The 22,704-nt window shown below is 44.5% G+C and overlaps 1 long non-coding RNA gene across 11 annotated transcripts in view; it reads right to left on the bottom strand.

Moving 5' to 3' along the window:
* LOC146184805 (uncharacterized) overlaps nt 1-20,020 on the bottom strand; it is a 68,340-nt gene extending 48,320 nt beyond the window's left edge. For 2 of the 11 annotated variants that reach the window (XR_014708930.1, XR_014708929.1), the window contains exons 1-4: nt 15,607-15,884; nt 7,261-7,385; nt 4,969-5,116; nt 1,235-1,328 (exon numbers count right to left, since the gene is read on the bottom strand). This is a non-coding gene — a long non-coding RNA (uncharacterized LOC146184805). Of the gene's footprint in view, nt 1-1,234; nt 1,329-4,968; nt 5,117-7,260; nt 7,386-8,749; nt 9,553-9,598; nt 9,701-15,606; nt 15,889-16,072; nt 16,278-19,999 lie in introns of those variants that run through there. The other 9 variants (XR_014708924.1, XR_014708928.1, XR_014708923.1 and 6 more) reach the window with 9 other exon arrangements.
* Nucleotides 20,021-22,704: the final 2,684 nt, after the last annotated feature.

Genomic DNA, 22,704 nt, shown 5'->3' with positions numbered 1-22,704 from the left:
TGAATGTATATTGTGCGGTTTAACATACTGAAGTGGAAAGCTCCAGATATTTAGATTTGAAATTCTTTTAAATGCAATGACATCACACAGCACATGGAAGAGTGCATTTAGCCTCCATCAAAATGCTGCCATTATAGCCAGGATAGAACCAGTGTCCTCTAGCTCAGTAGCCAAGCACCCTAAAGCAGCTGAAGCATTCTCAAGCTCAAATCTCAAGGTCACAAGGTTAGTGAACAAAACAATTCGGGCTAGTAATGACATTTTGCACTTATCCTTGCTATGTGGACCACTCCTCATAGTCGTGCAGAAATTAACATTGCTCAGAAATATCATGGCCTCCCATAGCACCTGCTACACATTTTCATGCCACAAAGCATGGTGCATGAAAAGTTGCACCGAAAATGTTAAAGAAAATACACAATAAACTTGACTGCTATAGAGTGCTGCTGTACTTGTACAAAAAAAAAGTAATTCATCTTTGTTTTTACATTGTTTCTTTGCTTAGTAAGCGCAGTGTTTCTTAAGAAAGCTACCTAGACACCAACATTCATGGCCGGTGCACTCATCTGTGGCACATTCCTGCAGGCGAATAGGCTTGGGGCAGAGTGGAATACGGCTGAGCAAGTTGTAGGAGAGAATACTTGCTCTGCCGTTCGCATAGTTTAGGCCCTTCTAGAGCACTCTTGTGCTTGCCATCACCAGCCTATGGTAGCCCTTGTAATGTCATGTAACTGGCAAACATTATTTACTGTATTTGTCTGATGTGCATGCATATTTTGAGCGCTACACTGTAATGTCAACACATGCAATAAGAGAAGCCACACTTGAGCCCACATCTAAAACAGAATTCCAACCATGAAGCCTTGCTTCGTATTCATCTGCAAGCAGATGCTTAGATGCCAACATTGCTCGCATTGGCAATGAAGCAAGAGCAAAGCAAGGGTATTGTGTTTTATGCTGATATGAATTACTGCAGACTCCATTTTTCAGAAGGGACGAGCCTCAAGTGCTCTTGCAACTGCAACTCTGACCACAAAATAACTGTGATCTTGTGGCTGCCATGTCAGCGGAAAGCACTCAAAGCTGAAAAAAATTTCCAAGAGTCCTAATTAGTGCTCTTTGCACACAGTGGAATGCACCATTACTCGAATGGTCCACAGTGCCCGAGTAGAGTACAAGCCAGTAGAGAAAGCCATAGTGCTTATATTATGTAAACATTAATCTGTGCACTAACCTGTGGGCCCATTTACATACAGCTGAAGGCTCCTCTGCAGCTCTATGGCAAAGAGTCACCAAGGAGGGCACAGCCTTCTTCATCGTAGTATCTCCTGTAACATATGAATATATGCTCAATACTATGTTGAGACGAACTACATGTAACGGCTGACCATTTATACAACATAACCATATGTATGCATTTCAGGTTCCACAATGGCTGTAACTGGCTTTTATGGTGCTGTGGCAACATTCAGTTGGTATTCTATATGAAGCTCCCTTCTGAACTCTACAGAAAACAACTAACAAAGTTACAGGGTATACAACAGTTCAAGCATCACTGATGAACAAGTACCCTTAAACCAAATTGAAAGGAAATAGGAAATGGAAAGTCAGGTTTAGGCTAGCATTACATGATAGCAAACATGCTTTAAAAGCTTTCAAAAATAAGCCTGAAAATTGCTCAAAAGCAAAGTACCCTCGGTGTATTTCCACGGCTGTAACGAGCCAAGAAAGTATAAGAGCTGTCAAGGAAAGCTATTTTGCCACCTCAATGGGCAACTACCATCGAAATATCAAGACAGCACAGCAGCAAAGGTAGCCAAGAATGAAATGTCACATTTAAAAGAGCTAGACAAACACTGGAGAGAAAGGCTCGTTTCAAACACAAGCACTAAATCTTGTGCGCGGCTAGTACACACAACAACTTAATTAAATTCAAGCTCTCGGCGGCATTTGTGCCCTGTTCTGCTAGCTAGTTTGCCAGTAAAGCAGCTTCACTGCCACTACATCCCTTTCAACCGCCGATTCGTGCAGGCTGCAGACATGAAGAAATTATAAAACACTCATTTCGATTTTTATTTTTTATTCAATAGGTGCTCATGGAAACACTTGCATGCATGAATGTTGTCAAAACACGAGATGAGCGCGTGGTCTTCTCAATACTTTTTCGCTGTAAACAAGTGAATATATTTTCAGACATGCTGAAAATTGTACGAAAAGTACTACGCACATGTAGAATCACCTGTTGTTTAGCTTGCTGACAGAAAATTTCTCGCCACAGGCCATCAGCCTACAATATTGACATGAAGTGCCGGCACGCAAGGCACGATTTTCCACTAGAAAAACTGTGCATTCATAAAGATTATCCATGCACACCTTTGCCGATGGCTATAGCCAGAAAGCGGCAGATGATAGTAGAGCAGAACATAGATTCCTTTTCACTTACACCACGGGGAGCACTTCAAAACAGAAAATTAAGACAGAAGAGCCAATCACAAGGGTTGCCCGCAATCCTACTTGCTACAGAGTGCAGTTAGTGAAGTAAAAAAAAAAAAAACAACACACATGGTCACATGGCACAGTACTCTTCAAGCAGCTAAACCATTCCAGTGTGCCATTTTATGAGCAATGCACATTCATTTTTTCATTTAGTGTAATACCTTGTGTGCAACTACTGTGTGTCTCTTCAAAAACCATTTGAAGTTTCCAAGCACGCACCAAAGGCCACACACTCCCATCATCATCACTGAATGTGTACGTGTGTATGTGTGATTAGCAGTTTGCTCCCTAGCCTGAGGCAAAGCTCAATAACTTCATATACCCTGTTTACTCGCATAATGCTTGCACTTTTTTTTGCGGAAAATTGATGCTAAGTTGGGGGGTGCGATAATTATGCGGATAAAATTTTCGAGCAAAAGTTTTGGAGCGCTAAAAGCAAATTTAAATAGGTGCAAATTGGGATTCATAGGTCAGCTATTGTAAATATAATCAAAACATTACTTTCAAGCAGAACTTACCCTTGTTATAATAGTACAGGGTCATCAAAAGCACAAATCGCTAAAACACTTTATTTACCACACGCAATCTCATCATCACTCCCCGCATTTCGCGGCATAATGCTCACAGCAGACATTGCAGTTCTACTCTTGATCAGAGACTTGATCCGAGTCCGTGTCGACACTGTAATCGCTGTCTCCATGCTACGCAGAACTCATTGATGCCAAGTGCCTGCTGGCAGTGCGGTTGCCATGCTGTAACCCGTACTTGAAGGCTTTCAGCTTAAAAGTGCCTGTATAACTTGCGTACCGCCCCACCATGATGCGGCACCAAGAACAAGGTAGCCAGTGGAACAAAGCAAGCAACACAGACGGAACGAAGGAACGATGACAATGAGACGCCTTGCAAAATGGCGACGACTACATGCATCATGGAGGTAAAAATAAAAAGACAAGCGTAACCGATGGTGATGATCTACCTGAGCACGCTATCGCCACCAGGTAGCGCGTGCACACAACGAGGCTAGCTAGGTTCAGTAGCGCTACAAAGGTGGTGCTTGTTACTACTAGCAGACGACTCTTGTGGTGGTAAAATTGGTAGTGCGATGATTATGCAAGGAAAAAATTTCCAAATTTTTATACCCAATGTTGGGGGTGTGAGCATTACACGAGTGCAAGCATTATGCGAGTAAATACGGCAGTTTTGCACTTAGAATACCTATTCACACCGCGCAAGCATGCTGCCACGAGAGGCAAATGCATGCATGCAGTGGTGAAACAGCCATCTGCCTTTCAGTGGAGGGTGAGACAGAAAGTAGAGGCTGGGGCCAGCCGGCAAGATAGCAGGCTCGATTATTCATGTGATAGGTGAACTATACTCCTGGATAACTTTTTGTGGCTATGCAGCCAAAGCCACAGAGCCGAAACGCATTAGCTAAGGACGCAGCAGAATATAGTGCCTTCATAAATTGTGAGGAGTGAGGTCGGGGATATTACCCAATCAGAGAAATTTCATGTCATTATTAAATAAATAATTTACTAAAATGTAGGCCAGTACAGTGTTAATGCAGTGCATTTTAAGATTAGTACACTATGCAGTGCAAACAGGATGGCTGCACCATCTGCCGGGATTCCCGAAAAGTGTACGTCGGCTTCTGCTGCACTTACCTGCCGATTTCTGCACGCTTTCACAATGGGCTTGTTTCGGCGGCGTACAAGCATGGGACATTCATTTACCTCAAAATTACATTCGTTTGGGCCTTCAGTAGTGTAAAGAAACACATTTCTGCTTAGTTGGTGGGTCGAAACCTATTACAGTAAAAGCTCGTTAATTCGACTCCCGTTAATTTGGAAAATCGGATAATTCGACCTTCGCGCCTGGTCTCCAGAATTATGTATAGGAGTCTATGGGACGAAACTCTCGTTAATTCGGACGGATTTGACCGCACAACGGATAATTCGGACAACTTTGGGCAGCTACTGAGGCTCGAAAACGAAAAAGAGACGAACGCGGCGCAATAGCGATACCCAAAAGCAGCATCGCCATGGATATCAATTAATCAACTTGGCTCGACTTGTTGCTGGATGGGCGCTTTTTCTTGTTTTTTCACGAGTCGACGTTACTGGCGGTGCCATTTTGTCGTTTTGCTGCTGTCGGTGCACTACGCTGTTGTATTGAAGACTGCTCGCTTTAGTGCGGCTCACTGCTTCTCTGTTGTGCGCTGGTATCACCGCACTCGCCCCCGATGGCAACACCGGCAAAACGGCCGAAGAGCTACGAGGCCAAGGACTTGGCTACCAAAGTGGAAATTTTGCGGGCCCTTAAGAACGGGCTCTCCCGACAAGAAACAATGAAAAAATATGACGTTAAAAGGAGTACTTTAAGCACATATGTAAAAATGAAGAATAGATTCTTCAGGCGTTCGAAAGCGAGAAGTTCCAAGCGGCAAGAAAGCGTCTGCGAACAGCAGCTCACCCGGAGTTGGAAGAAGCCTTGCTTCGGTGGGTGGTCAACTCGCGTGATGCAAACTTCCCATTGAGTGGACCCCTCATCATGGCGCAGGCCGAGAGGTTTGCACTGATGATGCATATCAATGGATTCAAAGCGTCAGAAGGGTGGGTTTCTGCGGGAAAGCAGACAAGCATCCGTGATTACTTTAAGTAATAAAGGTATGTTGAGATAAAATTGTGCATATTTTTTTTTGTTCTCTCGATAATTCGGACATTCGGTTAATTCGGACATATCTTACGGACCCTAGAAGTCCGAATTAACGAGCTTAATCAACGCTACTACATTGAAGTACTAAAAAGAGTTCACGAAAAAATTAGAACAAAACTGTCACAGTTGGGGAGTGATGGATGCCTGTTGCACACAGGACGATGCACCCGCTCACACGGCCCTATCTGTCAAGCAGTTTCTGACTAGCAAAAACATTACTGTTATGGAGCATCCTCTTTACTCACATGATTTGGCTCCATGCAACATATTTTTATTTCCTAAAGTTAAATCTTGCTTAAAGGGCATCCATTTTACCCCAGTTTAAGAGGTTCAGGCAAAAACGGAGAGCCTTCCACAAATCTCGTTCCAGAACTGTAACCAGCAGTGGCAGCACCGAATGCAGAAGTGTGTGAATGCTGAAGGCGACTACTTTGATAATGTCACATAGAACTGATTCTGTTTGTACAATAATTTATTAGACCAGTCTCGTTTTTTTTTTGTGTCACACCTCGTATACATGTGTTGTCTCACTGAGCTGCAAGAGAACTTGAACAAATAAACCAACACGCACTGCTTAAAATTCGTCTATGGCACCTCCAATCAATCGAACTGCAGCAACATCACAGAAATGACATCACCGCAGCAAATTTTCACGAGCATTCATAATGCAGAAAGGTTTCAGAAGAGTTGTTTACAATTTTTATTGCAAAAGCAATACTACTCTAGGTTTCGAACCTTCAGTGTAGCGTGGCAGTAGCCACGTACATCTTACCCACGTGACGCTGTGACGTCACACCCCACGTGACACAAAAGCGAGAGATGGGCTCCCATAAGCGGTCGGCGTGGCGCGGTCGGAGCCGTGGCTCAGTTGGCAGGAGCTGCCAACTTGGGTCTCTCATTTCACGTGGGACGGTTATGTCAGAATCAGCCTGTTAGGAACCTGGCATTCACGTTACCCCTATAGGCTACTAAGGCACATTCATACGGCTTAATTAAAGCGGGGCTTGATATTTGGCCTGAGGAAGAAGAAGAAGAGAAGAAGAACGCTCCGTCACCTGCATCTAATGCTTTCGCTCAATATTTGGTTCAGCAGTGTTGAACTTTTGTAATTTTTTAGCAATGCAGACAGCTTTCCAGACAGCTACACTTTCCTTTCCTTGGAATCCAGTTTGTTACCCTAAGCGACCATCGGTTATCCTCTCTTCGCACTACATGTCCTATATCTAAGAGATAATTATCTATATCTTTGGCTTATCCTGATATCTCCCCTGCAAGTCTCTTTAAAGCAGTATTCACACAGGTGGCTGAATCCCTCTCTAAGCGAAGACAGGGGGACAGTGCTCATGTCACGCCTTCGAAAGGCTGCGCAATGTTGCAGCTGAAACTGACTGGTGGCAGCTGCCATCTCTGGGCAGCGGGACATCTCAGCCAGTCGCCATAAAAGCTCCCAGAGTCCCCGAGAGAAAAAAATGGGCAGCAGGCTCTGAGCAAATATCTACCTCCCCCTGGTCTCTTGCACTCTATATTTCTTTTACGTGCCTCGCTCTTTCAAACTAGTTTATTTTATTTTGCAGGTTTTTTGCTCCTGTGTACTTTGCTGTTCCTGTCGTACTGTGTGCGGCTGGAAACCACGGCATCATTCTCGGCAACTCTCCGTCGCCTATGTGAATGTGCAGGTTTAGGAGCAGGGGTGAGTTTGCCTGCCGGCTGCTGACGTCGTGCACTTTATTTCCGCATCCATCCTTGTCGTAATCCCCCATGGGAATACCGCTAAAGTTTCAAAGGTGCAATGAAGACACAGTGAACTTTACAAGCTAGTGATACTCTTAGCCATTAGTGACCTGCCACAGTGATAAAGCTGGTAGGGCACTTGATTACTTCACTCAAAGATGCAGGATCAAATCCTGGCTGCGGCAGGCACTTTACAGTGAAGGCAAATTAAAAACAAATTTAAAAATGAACAGCCTAAAATACATAGCATTAGACTGAAAATATATGTGATAAATGACCATTAATCATGCTCCCTACATTGACACCCCAAATGCTCACCGCTCAGGCTCTGGCCTCTTCACTTTTCCTTGTAGGTGTTCTGTGTGCGCCAAGGCTCTTGGGTGGCCACATCCAGAATGCACTGGCCTTGGAACACCACCAAGCTTTCACTGCTGCTCTGTCTTCTTCCAATGCAAAAAAAAAAATTTCTAAGAGGCAGCCACCTCTCTCCTTTAGCTTACAGAAATTAAGAAAATTAAAATTGCTTTGAGAAGGAACATACTATTCCAATATTAATTGCAGTCAATTATTCAAACTGCCAACATTCACGTACAGTTCATTAGGGAGGATCAATGCATTTACACAGCATTTACAGAGGCAAAATTGCAAACACTGGTTGGCCCTCCCGCACTGTTAGCAATAAGCGAGCATTCATTATAACTAAAGCAGCTTTAACTGGGCATGACTACACTTGATTTCACAAGTTTTGCACGCCTACATTTACATTGTGAATTTTGCAATTGACATAGGGCAGAGGATTGTACCGGGACGCGTATTGACAAACCATATCCCATAGGAGCACTCGAGCAGACGACGCTCTAGCATGCGATCACTTGACACGACGTCACTTCCACGAGTAGCAGTGACGCTGTTTTCCACTAGCGCCTTGTGACGAGACTCCTCGTGGTTTCAGTTTCGTTTCGCGCAGGGCTCGCATTTACGTACGGCTGTTTGCTGAAGTTCACGTAAAAGTTACGCAAATTGCCGTGGCTAAAAGTTTGGTCACACTGTCACATTAATCTCAGTCCAGTGACCATTGCGTGGGCTCCTTGCTCTGGTGTTCTGTAAACGTCAGTCTGTTATCGGTCACGTCACATAAATTTCGGTCCAATGATCACTTGCGTGTATATTGAACTAGAATACTAATCTTTCTAGTTCATACTTGAGCGGCTGTTCTTGTTCTGGTATGTTCTAGAATTACCGGTCGTCTCGGCTACAAGGCAAAGTTTGCACTTCTTCCCATCCGCATAGTTCCGTGGCAGTTCGTCCGGTGCTTCTGGGTCGTGCGCACGTGCACTTGGCTCATCTATTACGCGCTGCGCTTACCGGGGTGATTTTGTGCTTGGCGAATTTGTGTATCAATTGCGGCTAACTAGAGATGATGGACGAGCTCCCAGAGCCGCTCGAGCTCGTAAAAGATAAGCTTGCGTCAAAAGGGTACGAATCAGTGTAACGCGCGAACCTGGCAAACAAGGCAGCCGTCAACGTATGACTGGAAGCATGCAGCGTTGAAACCAACACATCTTGGATCGTGCAAAAGGTTTGCACACTGCCAAGCAGCCCATACTGCTCTTAGCGGTATATTTCAATCATTGTCACTAGTGCTATATGTGGGTTGGATTTTAGTCAATGTAATATAAAGCAGCGCTATATTTCTCGTTTAGACTGGATTGGAAAGTACACGAGCACGATATATTAGGTAGTCTCCAGACCTATGAGCTGGCAAGCGCGAGAGAAGAGACTTTTGAAGGAAGTCATCACTTCGAACCTGTATGACTAATTGTAGAAATGATGACAAAAAGTGATAGTCACATGCTGTCCCATGTAAACGTTCCTGAAATCAATTTGCAAAAAAAAAAATATTAGCCAAACAACTTCTTCAGTGAACATCCAGTGAAACTCTGCCGCAAGTGTTAATAATATATCATTTTAGTATACATTATAATGTCCACGTTGACGAGAGTAGAAAGTGAACATCTACAGAATACCCACATATGCCCATACATAATCTCTTGATGAGAAATTAAATGATTTTCTGTAGATATGTAGCCAATACCTTTTCAGGGGCTGGGGCTGTGTATTAGGAGTACAGCACCTTATAATAAGAGCAATTGTAGCAACTGCTGTAAAATGCCAAAGATAATTGTTTATCCCAGGTAAAAATTTCCTGCTGGTTTCTTGCTGGGACCCTACTAGTTCCAGTTCAGTTCAGTCGTGTCCGACTCTTCGTGACCCTATGGACCATGTCACGCCACGCTTTCCGGTCTCTCACTATCTTCGTAACATCACATAACTTCATCTGCAGTGCCTCGAGGATGCCATCTAACCATCGCGTTCGCTGCCTACCGCTTCTCCGGCGACCCTCAACCTTTTCCAACATCAAATCTTTCTCCAGCGACTCCTCTCTCTAGTTCCAGTAGTACTGGTTTATTCACATTCCCCATAGCCACTGGAATCAGCAGCGGCTGGGTCTCGCTGAAAGCTGCAGAAGGTCGGTTGGTCGCATTGGTTCTTGTGGGCCTGTTGACCTATGGAAATCTTGGTGCTGTAGCTGCCTTTGGCCACACAATCAAAACGAATACGAGGGCAAAGATTTTTTCAAAAGTATGAATCATACTTGATTATTTTACATGTCTACAATCTGCATGGACACTTTTGTCTTTCAGTCTGGTACTGCTGCAAGTGTTCCAGCTTCAAACAGATGCTGCCATGAAGTTAGCTGCATAGAAAGATTTGTTCAGAAAAACATGCTAGCTACACCACACTACTTTAATTTAAATATCAACAATTTGGAAAGAAGTCATTCAAGAACAATGCATTTGATGGGAATCCACACAGGAACAGGTCAAGTGCAATAGAATCATGTGACCCTGAATGAAAATTTAAGTGAAGGGTGCTTCCACTGGAACATGTGAAAATGTTCTAGGTGGCTCAAATGTTGCCTGCATTTGTGCACATTGCACTAAAGCCCACATACTACCTCTACCTTTCATTCATTCAGCAATGAGAACTCTATTCCTAGGAACAGAGCGAGTGCCTCACCTTAAGGTGAGGTCTAATAACTGCTGGCATTACCAGCGAAGTTACAGGCATACATGCTAGCCAGACTTGCCTCCTCAATGGCACAAGTTTTTGTGTTGTATGGGATGCCAGTATCCATGGTAGCCAGATCTCCAAAAATAAATTGGCACTGAAAGCCAGTGTACTTAGGTGTGTGTTGTGAGTACTAAATACAGTGCCATCAGTAACCACGTGATGAAATAGGTAACTTGATGACAATGCAGCAGAGTTGCAAGGATTGCATTTATTGGCTTTGAGAACAGTCTCACATAGTATACAGCTCCTTAAGCTGCATTCAAATGCACCAAAATGTTGCTGCTGCGCAGTGCATGTCACCAAAAATTATGATGCAGATTAGCATACGAATAGCATGAATGCATGGTGACCAGACCTCTGGATGACGTCTTTGCACACTCGTTTTACTTGACATCATAGACACCATGACCAAATCCAAGACATAGCTTCCACAGTGCATGCCGAAGCAGTCAATGATGAGCAGATCAGGAAACCGTGCAGGTTTCTATCATGCATGCTTCTGGTTTCAAACATGGTGGCTAGTGAGACATTGGTACCACCAATTTAAAGCACTTTAGACATTACCATGCATTTTGAAGCTTCTTTAACTTGAAGGGCTGCACGAAGTGAGAGTGCAGTTTAAGGTGACACAGGGGTGGAAGCAGGCTCAATCATTTTAGAGCAGCTCAGGGAAAAGTAATAAAGCCATTTTGGAGCAGCTCTTGAGCCATAAAACAAGAGTTTTGGAGCACTCGAATTATGTCTTGGAGCATGTATTGAGACTCAAACGACTTTCATAATGGCAATTTTTACTTCCTGAGATAAAAAACTCTAATACGATTACTTTTATTTAATGTTCAATGCTTCACCAACTATGCATGCATCTCTGACAAGACAAACAGCCAAAACATACAGATCCTTAAAAAAACCCAACCTGAGCAAAACTTTGCAACAGACTTTGGAAATGAAATGCTTGACTTTACACTTCATAACTGAACATAAAGTTTAACTAAAAGCTTTTCACTATTTTGACTTGATAGATTCAGAGAGAGCCCACTGATGCACTCAAGCACCATTTGGAGTTCACATCGATGAGCAGCATGCTTCCACTCCATATATTGTGCATATGCATTATGATCCCGTGCCTGTACTGATAAATTTATGGGCACTGGTTAGCAGTGCCTTCAGGGAGGGTAGTTGGTACTGAAGGATAGCCTCTTCCCCCTTTAGGTTCTTTACTTGGTGGCCTTCTGACAGCGGCGGCCCAATTGAGCTATGCTGGGGCTTCCTTAATATCAACATGCTGGCAATAGGCCCTCCATGGCTTTCCAATACTCCTGAGAACACTTTTAGGGATTGGCACCTAAGTGCTGTCACCCCATAGCAGTTTGAGTATGCTTTTGTCTGGCATAGGCATGACAGCCTCAATGGTGAAGTACCTGCTTGTCTTCACAGCAGAACCATAGAACAACTCGTGTTAGTTTTTTTTATTTACTTCTGTACAAGTAACTTCCTCTCCCTCTCCTGCATTAGAGGGCACAGATTCGCTTCAAGAGAACTATCATCATCATTGATCGTGTGCAGCGTTGTATGCAAACTACAGAGCGATTGTTGTGACGAGAGTGCGCGTGTGTGATGTAGTGTGTGAGCTGAGTGCGGGACATGGTGCGTTCATGTTTGTTCTGCAATGTGCAAGCGTATTAAACCTTTCTTTTAATTACCTTTTCATGTCATGAAAGAAGTAGCTTGACTCCACCCCTAGTGAGTAAGTGAAAGAGAGGTATCTCGGAAGTGGGATTGAAGGAATACTGATTCTGGTGATAACTAGGTCTAAACGCGGTTGCCTGCATAGTATGCCATGAACCAAGAAGCTTAAAACGCAAGTGGCGTAGCTGGTGGCAATAACGAGACTGCTGCGACTATGACAGAATTTGTTTCAATCATGAGTCCCGACCAATGTGCAACTGTTGACATGCATCAAATGTTAAACGTCACTGTGAAAAAGGACCGCATATTGATAGACTTGCTGGAACATTTTAACGATGATGCCACAGCCTTTGACAACGGGAATGCCAGGTAACATCACTGCTTTCCAGATAATACCCAACTTCAGTATTGGCATAGCTAATTTTGACAATTGAGAGGATGCGCCCTCTGCGAGAGATTGGATTGAAAACCACACAACGGCTAATGCGCCCTACTGGCCCGAGTTATTCATGCTAGAGACCGCAAAATCACGACTGACTGGACCTGCAAAATTAGCTGCGTGCTAAGAGAGCTGAAATCAAAGTGTGGCAATATTTTGAGGAGAGTTTTCGGCAGATATTCATAAGTCAGAGCGGAACGCTGACACAAGATGCATTAACATGTTCAGCAATGCAGCGAGGCAACTGTTACCTACTTCCATGCCATGGTGCGCTTGTGCAGAGGCTAACTTGGACTGATACTCGCAAACAAGTGATCATGGGCTACGTTCAAAACAACTAAGAATGACACTGGTGGAAAAAATCACACAGATGATGGTGACATTTTGTACAACATACAGAAATTAGAGAGAATTGAGCAGGAAAGGCAGGAGTTTTTTGGGTCACCGCAGGACTGTGGATCTGCCAGACATAGATCACGCATTCAAGGCACTAGCATGTTGCATGCTCCTCAGGAGAAGAAAGAAGTATGAAGGACAGGCAGCCTCTGCTGTCAAACGAAAAAGGAAAGCAAAAATGCTACAACTACACCCTGTATAGACATATTGACGGATATGTTATATGTGTCCAGACGAAGGCAAGTCCACTTGTCGAAACGTTGGCTCATCTACGAACTGAGGCGTACCCCATTTACCCTTGTTCAGTTCTTCACACCATGAAACCATCTTCTCCTCGTACTACATTTGTAGAAGAAGGAAGACAACACAGGGAGTAGAGGTGGAGCACATAGAAGTGTAGGCACGTTCTGGATGTCCTCATTTAGCAGCTGCAGTAGTTCTGCTCTGTGCTGTACTTCTGTGTAACAACTGTTAAAATATTGACCAAGACTGTCCGCAACTGAAACGACTAATGCAATGTCTTCGCTGCAACGAACAGACCACATGCAGCGTCACTGCAAGCAAGTTTGGCAACAAAATGAAGCAAACACAGTGAGTTAGCCAATATGTCAAATCAAGAGCGCAGCTGTTTTACCAAGGAAAGTTAGTTTGAGTGGCAATTTCCCTCTCATTGCCACAGGTAACTCTGGTTGTTTTTTGCGTGCCTCGGCAGCAGCAAGGTGCGGCATAAAAATGAAATGGTACCTGAGGCAACAGCTCTACATGTTTTTGGAAATAGCACTGTGCCTTCTACCAAGAGTATTGGAAGATGCAACGAGGACTTGCGCATTGATAGTATTATGGCAAAGGATGTCCCGATCCTTGTTGCACCAGACGGAGCCCAGTCTGTCGTGGCAGGTTGTCTCCGGTTTTGGCATCAGAATGACTATCCTTTTGTCCCCATAGGCAAGCAAGTAGTGCCTGCTAGACTGCAGATCCGTGACAGTGTTCTATGAAACAGTTATCATGTTTTTGTTTGTGTGTGTGTGCGGTTAACTTCGTTTTTATTGCGAAAGCAATACTACTCTAGATTTCGAGCCTTCAGCGTAGCACGACAGTAGCCACGTCTTACCCACAGGACGCTGTGATGTCACACCCCACGTGACACAAAAGCGAGAGATGGGCTCCCAACTCAAGCGGTCGGCGTGGCACGGTGGGAGCCGCAGCTCAGTTGGCAGGAGCTGCTAACTTGAGTCTCTCGTTTCACATGGGACGGTTATGTCAGAATCAGCCTGCTAGGACCCTGGCATTCATGTTACCCCTATAGGCCACTAAGGCACGTTCATACGGCTTGGTTAAAGCGGTGCTTTATATGTGGGCTGAGGAAGAAGAAAAAGAGAAGAACGCTCGGTCACCCGCAGCTAATGGTTTCACTCAATATTTGGTTCAGCAGCGTTGAACTCTTGTAATTTCTTTTTTTCTCTGCTTAACGAGGACGTTAAGAAATGTTATTTACTTTCCTATGAGTGAGTCCTGTCCTTCTCCAGTGTTATAGGGCACAGATTTTGTGTCATGACGCATCAAGAGAACTATCACCATCTTTATCATTAGCAGCGTGTGCGAACTACAGAGCAACAGTTGGGATGAGAGTGTGTGTGTGTGTGCGCATGTTGTGCAAAGTGAGTGTGGAACATGGTGTGTTCATGTAATAAATCAAAAAAGGTTGGCCGATGTGATGGAGTCTAGGAGTGAACGATGATGTGGTTCCTGCGTCCAAGCAGCATATGACGACGGATTATAGCGGCAGTTGCCACCAGGTCCCAGATCCGCATCAGCTTCAGCGCTCGACATTCGCACAGCAGGTGGTGGTGGTGTGTTCATGTTTGTTCTGTAATGTGCAACCACATTAAACCTTTCCTTTAATTACCTCATCGTGTCAGTGGCTTGACTCCACACAATGTGAGTGAAACATTATGAAAAATCTATTAGGCTCCACAAGAGAGACCGCTGCCACTGGTATGCTGCCATCATTTTTACGAAGGCAGCCCCTATGCTGTATAGGCATAACTCACAACATGCCATCACCCTGCTGTGCTTCTCACAGTCGCTTAATAAAACATCATCGGATCACATTTTTCGTTAGCAATACCATTACTGACCCACTCAGAGGCAAAACCGTGCTCCACTAAATTTGATAATAAAACACCACAGCAGCCTGTTTGGAGCAGGGAAAGTAGTTTGGAGCAGAATAGAGCAAATGGAGCAGCACTTCCACCCCTAGTGACAACACAACAGAAGACACCGATGTCCCCATCATCACAGGGTGCCCTGATGCTGTACAGCAACTGTGAAAAGAAAAAAATGTGCAAGCATTTCTGATTCTTTTCAAATATGATAAAAAGATATTCAAGAAATCGCTTTTGCATACAGCACCAGGCTAGACCATTAAGTGATAAATAAAAAAAAGCAATTAGGATAAACGTAACACCTGCAGCATTAATAGTCAGATATCAGTAATGCGCACTCTGCCTCCCGGGAAACTGAAGGCGAAGTAGCCTTTCTCTGAGCAGGAATAACTTTTCCCTCGTAAGGCTCCACTGCTATGTAGCCTCTCAAGCTATAAGCTCCCTTCGTAAAGGCAAGAAACTTCAATTTTAAAAGCGAACATCGTTCTCAACTGCAACCCATCGAATTTTTGCCTGTTTACATACTTTCGGGCTAGCTTTCTAGCTTCAAACGCAACTACCAGCACTTCACGGGATAGCAGGCGGTAGCATAAACCGCGATCACCAAAATGCGGGGAAAAATCCGAGGCAGAAACATATATAAAGCCAAACACACCGGAGCAGAATAATACAGCGGCGGTCATCACTGCCAATCTGCACTGGTAGTCGTTGAGCCCGCTTGCGTCACGGCTCGTCTTTGTGATTTAAATTAGTTCTCACAAATCTGCTGGACTTCAGACCAACCGTACTACACCTTACTCAACTAGATGACCACAAAAGGAGCGAGAGACACGTTTTACTTACCCAACAATCACCGGACTCGGCCTTGTAGAGTCGCCTTGTAGAGTCGGTAAGGCTAAAAAGCCTTACCAGAAGTTGCGACACCCCCTAGTCTGTTCAAATTTACGCAGACGCTTCGGAAGTAACGCATAATGACAACGACGTTTAGATCATGTCAATATCGCAAAACACTAGCCGTAGATCTACTAAGTTCACGAAATACTGTTGTCATCAACCGCCGTCGGCCCGTAGCACCACCATCGCCCGTCGGTGATGCTACATTGACGTGACAACTGACGTCATGGCGTCGGCAAAAAGAAAAAAAAAAGGGAAAAAAAACAAAAACAACTCCGGCGCGGCGGTTGCGTGGAAAGCGCCCTTTTGAGCTATAACGGCCGCTTGTGTACCCTGAACTTGTTGTGGCAAGCCAGCAGTGGGTACTTAAAATTCCTTATGCTAACATAATCAGTCTGTCCAGCTATTTATTTACCTTTTTTTGTATGCCTTCGCCGAAAGAGCGCGCGAATCTCGTTCAGTTTCACTATATAGCTATTAGCCCCGAGAACATAGAGTTAATACAAAGACTCTAGAGGGAAAGCTGGGCCATGGCTGGGCAGGGAAACGAGCTTCCCACTGGCTATAGTGCCTCACTCACGACCGGCTTTGTGGCCTCACTGGCCACTGGTTCGTCGCCATCATTATAGTGCCTAGAATATACTGACTAGTGTGTCGAGCACGCCGGCTGGGATGGCTCGCATAGCAATGAAAGCCGCAGGCGGCCGCATAGCGGCGCTGTGGTGCGAGAGGGTGCGAGCCGGTTTCTCGCGCACATTGCGCCGCGCTGCTGAGAGTTGGAAAGGGAGCTGCGCGTTGCTTTGGCTCACGTTTAATACTTTGTTTTAGAGCTCTTTCAGGAGCTTAGGATTGATATAACGTTTTAACATGCTAATGATAATATCGAATTGCTTTGTGCAGATTGCTCGAACTTGAAATTTCAATCGGTACGTGAGCCACACGCTAACCCGGTAAACGCACATGAGAGCTTTCGCGTTTGGAGGATTTCAAACTCAAAGAATAAAAGTCACGAAACACATATTCGGTTTAATAGAACGAAGGCAGCATGTTTAATCAAAGGTGACAATTCGAGTGGAAGGCAATGCTGGCATGTTCTTCCCACTTGTCCAGATATCCTAAAAAGTCTTCCAAGAAACGCATGTCTGGGCTACCCGGCTTAAGTGCACGCTTGGTTATCCTGGAGGTCATTACTCGTGTCAGGCGATTGATTAGCTTGACGAAGTCTTCTGTTGGTTGCACCCGAGTGTATATAGTCTCCACATGCCGCCGGTGCAAAAAAAGTCCTTTAATAACCTCATCTCCAAAAAGTTGGAATGCAAGGTCAACCTTATTCATCTTTCTCTGTTCACCCACAATGCCCGCTTCACTGGAGCCGGAGGAGTCGTTGCAGTCTTGAAAGCCAGCTTCGAGAAAACAGGAGCCCTCGTTGATTTCCGAGCCCGAATCGCCGGGTCCAGTCCCTGCGTCCCGCTTATGGCGTTTACGCGAGCTGGTAGCTGCTCGCATATGTTTCTTTCCTTCCTTTTTGGTGCCGTCTTGGGCACAAGGTGTGGAGGTTAAACGTTAACGTTTTGAAAATAACGATGTTAAAATAACCATCTTCTACATGCTTCTGTTTCGCACCCCAGTTATGTAACCTCCCTCACATAATACTCCAATCGGAGCCTGTGAGGTATTTGAATTAAAAAAAAAAATAAAAAAACAGCAGAGCACAAACGAGGAACCTTTACTTACAGCGGCTAAGGTACATCGCGGCCTGTTGCACAAGGTTTTGCCGAAGTCACCATTTTTTGGAATGAAGGAGCTGACGAAGTTTTTTTTTCTCAGATACACAATATGCACGAGACGCGGCCGGTTCATCGCGATGAAGCTTGGTAATGCCGCGCTTAAGGTGAAACATGCGCTTAATATATATAACTGCATCCATATGACATATGTGTAGCGCAAAAGGACAATCGAGGGACACAGAAAAGGTACACAACACAGGTGCTGTCTGTAGCGCCTGACTGTGTACACTCTGTGCTACACACTGTCATGGAGCACCGTTACCGACTCGCCCAAGTTTCCATCCTTGTGAATATAACTGCATGCTCTAAAAATGTTTCTCGCCAACAAAAGCAGCTGCCGTTTACCTTCCGTCATTTCTATCGATGCTTCGTTCCCATTGTACAGAATGCGTACTTACGTAGCATCAGATAACGCAGTAATACGTACGCTCCTTGTTCTAGCGGTAGCCCCGTTTGCCAAAAAAGTAAGTCTTCTCTGTGCACCACCGCTTTCTCTTTGGCATTTTTCTCTTCAGTCTAGTGAGAGGCACTGGGGAAACAACAATCGGGAACCGCGCTTCACCACTGGCGACACAGTAAAAAAAGAAGGGATACAGGCGAGCACAGAACGCGCGCACAAAACGAGAAAAAAAAAAAAAAAACAATGCAATCGTCGCCGAGCAGGTAGAAGTGCGGAACGACTCGCATGAGCAAACACCTACACCGTAAATAAATTACTGCACCGTCGTGAAAGCAAAAGACGCGCAGAAGCAGGTTTAACACGCACGCACAACACCAACAGATTGCCGTATTCTGAAGAGAGAAAACTGCGTCGTCTGCTCAAGTGGCACCCTCTTGACAAGCAGCGCCCTCTGCCGCTAACGATTGGCTTTCATTGCAAAAAGCGCCATCCTCGCCCATAGGGAAGCGCGGGCGCTCGTCACACTAACCAGTATACCATCATCAAATTTGTCATTGTGGCCAGCACAGTTTCTGCTCACTGCGTCAAAAATGAACAAAGGTTCGAACAACAGTTTTAAAAATCACTGCAGATAACACAACTCTAGCAAATTTCTATACATTTTTTTCAAGTTTCAAGCCCATTATATAATCTTTCAGGCACCTTCTTGGTCGTAAAGGGATGATGTAGAACAATTGGAAACCATGTTTGCGAGCAGATATAGCATACGCCCTTTGAGTTTCGGTTTCAAATTTCAGTTTTCGAGCGCCTCGAGATCAGACACTTCAAACAACGAGATGTTTATAGCAAACAGGTGCTTGCTCTTTCACGCATCGCGATGACGCTTTCCTGCGCTGTATGCAAGGGAACAGCTATAAAAGGATCCGGCATATTGCTTCACGTGTGAGTAGACGTGCCACATTTTATATTTGCAAATTTCATAATAGGTGTTTATAATAATACCTGTGCCAACTAGAGTTTTCTTTGAAGCAAGTCAAGTTATGCTAGATTAGATTTGTATGCTTGATTCTTTCCCCTCTTTCTTTTTTCCTGCTTAATCTTTAGTTTTACATTATTTTTTTTTGTCAGCTGACAGGCATGTATGCTCAGACTTGTCTTATGCTGCTAAAAACTGCCCTACAAGCCTTCTCTTAGTTTTGGCACGCCCATATATGCATCATGGCATTCCACGAATGGATCATTATTATGATATACTTACATCATCTCGTTTAATGCTACATGGCTATGAAATTGCACACTATGAGATGACTAAAATGCTCAGTCCATAACTTCGGGCTGCAACTCGAATAAAAGGTCTTCAGTGATACGCCTTACCGCTGTGTGCATGTCTTGCCATGAGATGCACAAAAACCGTTATGATCCTGTTTATATTTAGGAATATTCAGCTTCCTTATTGCCATTTCCCCAGCCTACTAGGGGACACATATTATGCTAATTTTAAAAGGTGAATGATTGAGTATTTTCAGTGGCATCTAAATTTGTTTTAGAATAATGTTTTGCATCGCTAATACATGCGGTAATAAAGACGATATTATTTAGCGCATTTCTGATTTCTCATAACTGCTACTCCGTATACTGAAGAACAAACAGTTGTTAAAATGGCTGAAGATGATGCTGTGGTGAGATAATCCCATTGCGACATCGTCCCGCGCCAGAAAAGATACGTCAACTTCATCCTATACGAGACGCAAGGTAAAAATATGCACAAGATACACAGGAGTTAAGAAGCCTTTGACATTTATAAAAGGAAACAAAATAAAAAATCCGCACACAAGGCAAATCAACAGTAAACACACACGAGCACCCTTTGACATTTACTGTATGCAGCACTAGCCATCCGGGGATAGACCAAGAAGGGCCGTTGCTGTGGAATTCGTCACTGTGTTTTTTTAATATACTGTGGTTGCCGTCTTGCGCCAAACCAAATTTCAGACGTCTTTTCAGGTGATCGGGCACAGAGGAGATGCATGTGTCCTCGACAGACGAAATGCATGCGAAGCGCGTAACAATCGCAGGGATAGCCCGCCTTACGATAACAACCCAGAAGAGGTAGGACACCTATGTGATGTTACAGTAGGTACGCGACGCAACATACCACCAGAAATGCTCCAGACGCGACGATTCTGCCGTTGTTTACAGCACCTACTCTACAGTAGCACAGTAGCCACCAGTTAACACCAGACCTTCTTTATTGGAATGCTCCGTCGCTTCTGCGCATGCGCCAGCTGAAAGAAGTGAGGAGGAATAACTTGCCGGATGTGGCGTAAGACTTGTTTTATGTTTTGTTTGTAAAATGTCTGCCGCTTCTCGTCGCTGTTTCTAGCTATTCTAGCGATAGGCCGATAGCTGGTCGCTAGTGTCGCCGGCTCCGTGATCGCTCCAAGCCGGACTTGGCTGTAGCCTGTGGCGATGGTGGCGGACGGGTCGACGGGTTTCTTCGCATCGTAGTTTGAATATCGTAGCCGAGTGGCCGTGTGTGGCCGTGTTCCTTTCCACTTGTTATAATACTCCTTGAGCTTCGGCCTCGCGTACTGCTGTTCGTCAAGCGGCATGCTGTGATATTCCCATGCGTTCTCTTAGTTACAGATAGCACCGTCTCCGACCTGTGGACTCTGCGACGCTAGTTCTGCAATGCGTGTCAGCACGCCCTTGTCGATGGAACATGCCTGCAGTATGTTGCAAGTAACTGGTGTGGTCAGCATTCCATGTACTTACTTGCATTTCCCCAAATTTATACGAGTCACTGCCTTTGGATCACCCGGAAGTACGTATACAATTCGGACTGAGGTGTACAGCGCAAGCAGCGCAACACATGGGATGCGAAAAACTCGTCTCCGATCGAGTACTTGAATGGAATCTCGCTGTCATTTTTATCGTTGTCCTCGACTTCGGCACCACTATTCAGCAGCAGTGGTAAACTTTAATCACCTCGAAAGTTTTGTTGAAGTTTTGTTAAACCATCTCGAAATACCAGTATAAAAAGGCCGGTGGGAGCCTGTAATTTGTACGAAATTGCCGCTTTATCCTGGATTTCAAGAGGTCGGTTAGTGTATCCGCAGGGCAATTGTTTTGCCATTTTCGTTGCCTTTATCGGATGTACAAACAGGAATTCGGTGTCCAATTGATCCAGGCAGCTTGGCACAGCTAATCTATTATAAAACTCCGGTGCGATAGCCAGCCCGGGACTAACCGGGAAATAGAACCTCAACCGGGAAGGCCAGCTATTCATCACAGCTCTCAAGCAACTCACTGCCCGCCTACTGGGCTAGTCATGCAACCGTGGAACCCAGGTATATTTTCAAGTAAACTTCTGTACTTAGGAGTGCCGGGAGGTAGACCGCCCGCGCAAAGAAAAAATGCTCTCCACATCTCCCGACGCAGTCCTGCCTCTAGTTTTGCTCCTAAAGTTGAAGGCTCGAAGCGCAAGCTGCGAAAGTCCTGGTATTTTTGCACAGTATTTATCTTCCAGCTGCTCTAGCTCTAGACAGTTCTTGTATCGAATTCCTGTATTTTTTTTTTTTTTTTTTTGTCTCAGAAAACATCCCACGACGTCCTATTCGATCGATGTTATTTCTACCTGCCCTGTTGTGCTTATCATTGTAGACAAGCATGTAGACTAGTGTCAAAACAATAAATAAACAGTGCTGCGTTCGTGATTCCATCTTTGTCCAGTCATTGCCCTTGCGACTAGTTGCAGCATGCACCAAAAACAAAGTTTGCCAAGTAATTATTTCCTCTGCCTTAGGAAACTGCAAAGATATGGACTGATATCCCTTCATATTGTTTCACACAATCATGCTAATGATGTGTTGTATTTTCAAAGACCTGCTTGCCAGCGCAAGACGGAACATTTATTGCGGACTGCATATTGGTTGTGTAGTGTCAAAATACACACATGCATCTCGATTTCAGGACATTCAATACCCTCGGGTGGTTGCAAAATACTCCAATTGTCATGATAGCCAACTGCAGCTATGGGATAAAAAAGGTATAGGGACATAAATCATTGCAAGAGTAACAAAACTGCGTAAATTTGCACTGTTAAAAATATTAAACACTACACAGTGAAAGTAGTTTTGCTAGAACCATTGCTGTGACTGACATGGCAAACAGTGCTTGTTGCCTTTAGTGATGTGTTGAGCACAAGGCCTGCATGGAGATTTTAATCCTGTCAGTTAGGCGGAGTTATGTCCTGTTTTTGTTGTGTTATCATACATGCAGGCCAAGGTAATGCCATATGGTCCTTGGTTCCAACACTGCAATTCTGAAAAAGTGACTGCCAACACAGATCCGATGTACACCGTCCCACTGCTGACCGTGTATATTCCTAAGTGATGTCCAAGTCTTGGGCAGGCACTAATCGACGCAGCTCACAAAGTAACATTCCTGCCAAGGTGGTTGCCTACCATAAAACCTACATGCCATAGCTGCCATTCATGGCAGCCCAGAAATAATGAAGTGCTGACGAAACACATTTGAGATGTTCAGCGAGTTTACACAAGATGGAGTTGTTAATATGGTTATTTAGTCATCCAGTGAAATTTACACTGTATTTATTTTGTTAAACAAAGCTCCTTTTGTTAAGTGAAACAAGCTCCAAGTAGCCACAGGCAGAAAGTAGGCAAATGGCAATACATAATGAAATACTTATTGTGAATTGTGTTTTATTGTCGGATTTCTTTGAAGGGACACTAAGGAGGATGCAAAGCAGTTTTCCTGTATCGCTAAGATACAGTGTTCTAATCTTAAAGAGACCACACGAGTCGCTTTGGGACGTTAAACCCCACAAACCATTAAAGA

This window comes from Amblyomma maculatum, chromosome 7 (assembly GCF_055883805.1).
Source record: "Amblyomma maculatum isolate TAMU_Amacu chromosome 7, ASM5588380v1, whole genome shotgun sequence".
NCBI lineage: Eukaryota > Metazoa > Arthropoda > Arachnida > Ixodida > Ixodidae > Amblyomma > Amblyomma maculatum.
Note: the sequence above shows the minus strand (reverse complement) of the source record. Positions and strands in the feature narration are given on the sequence as shown.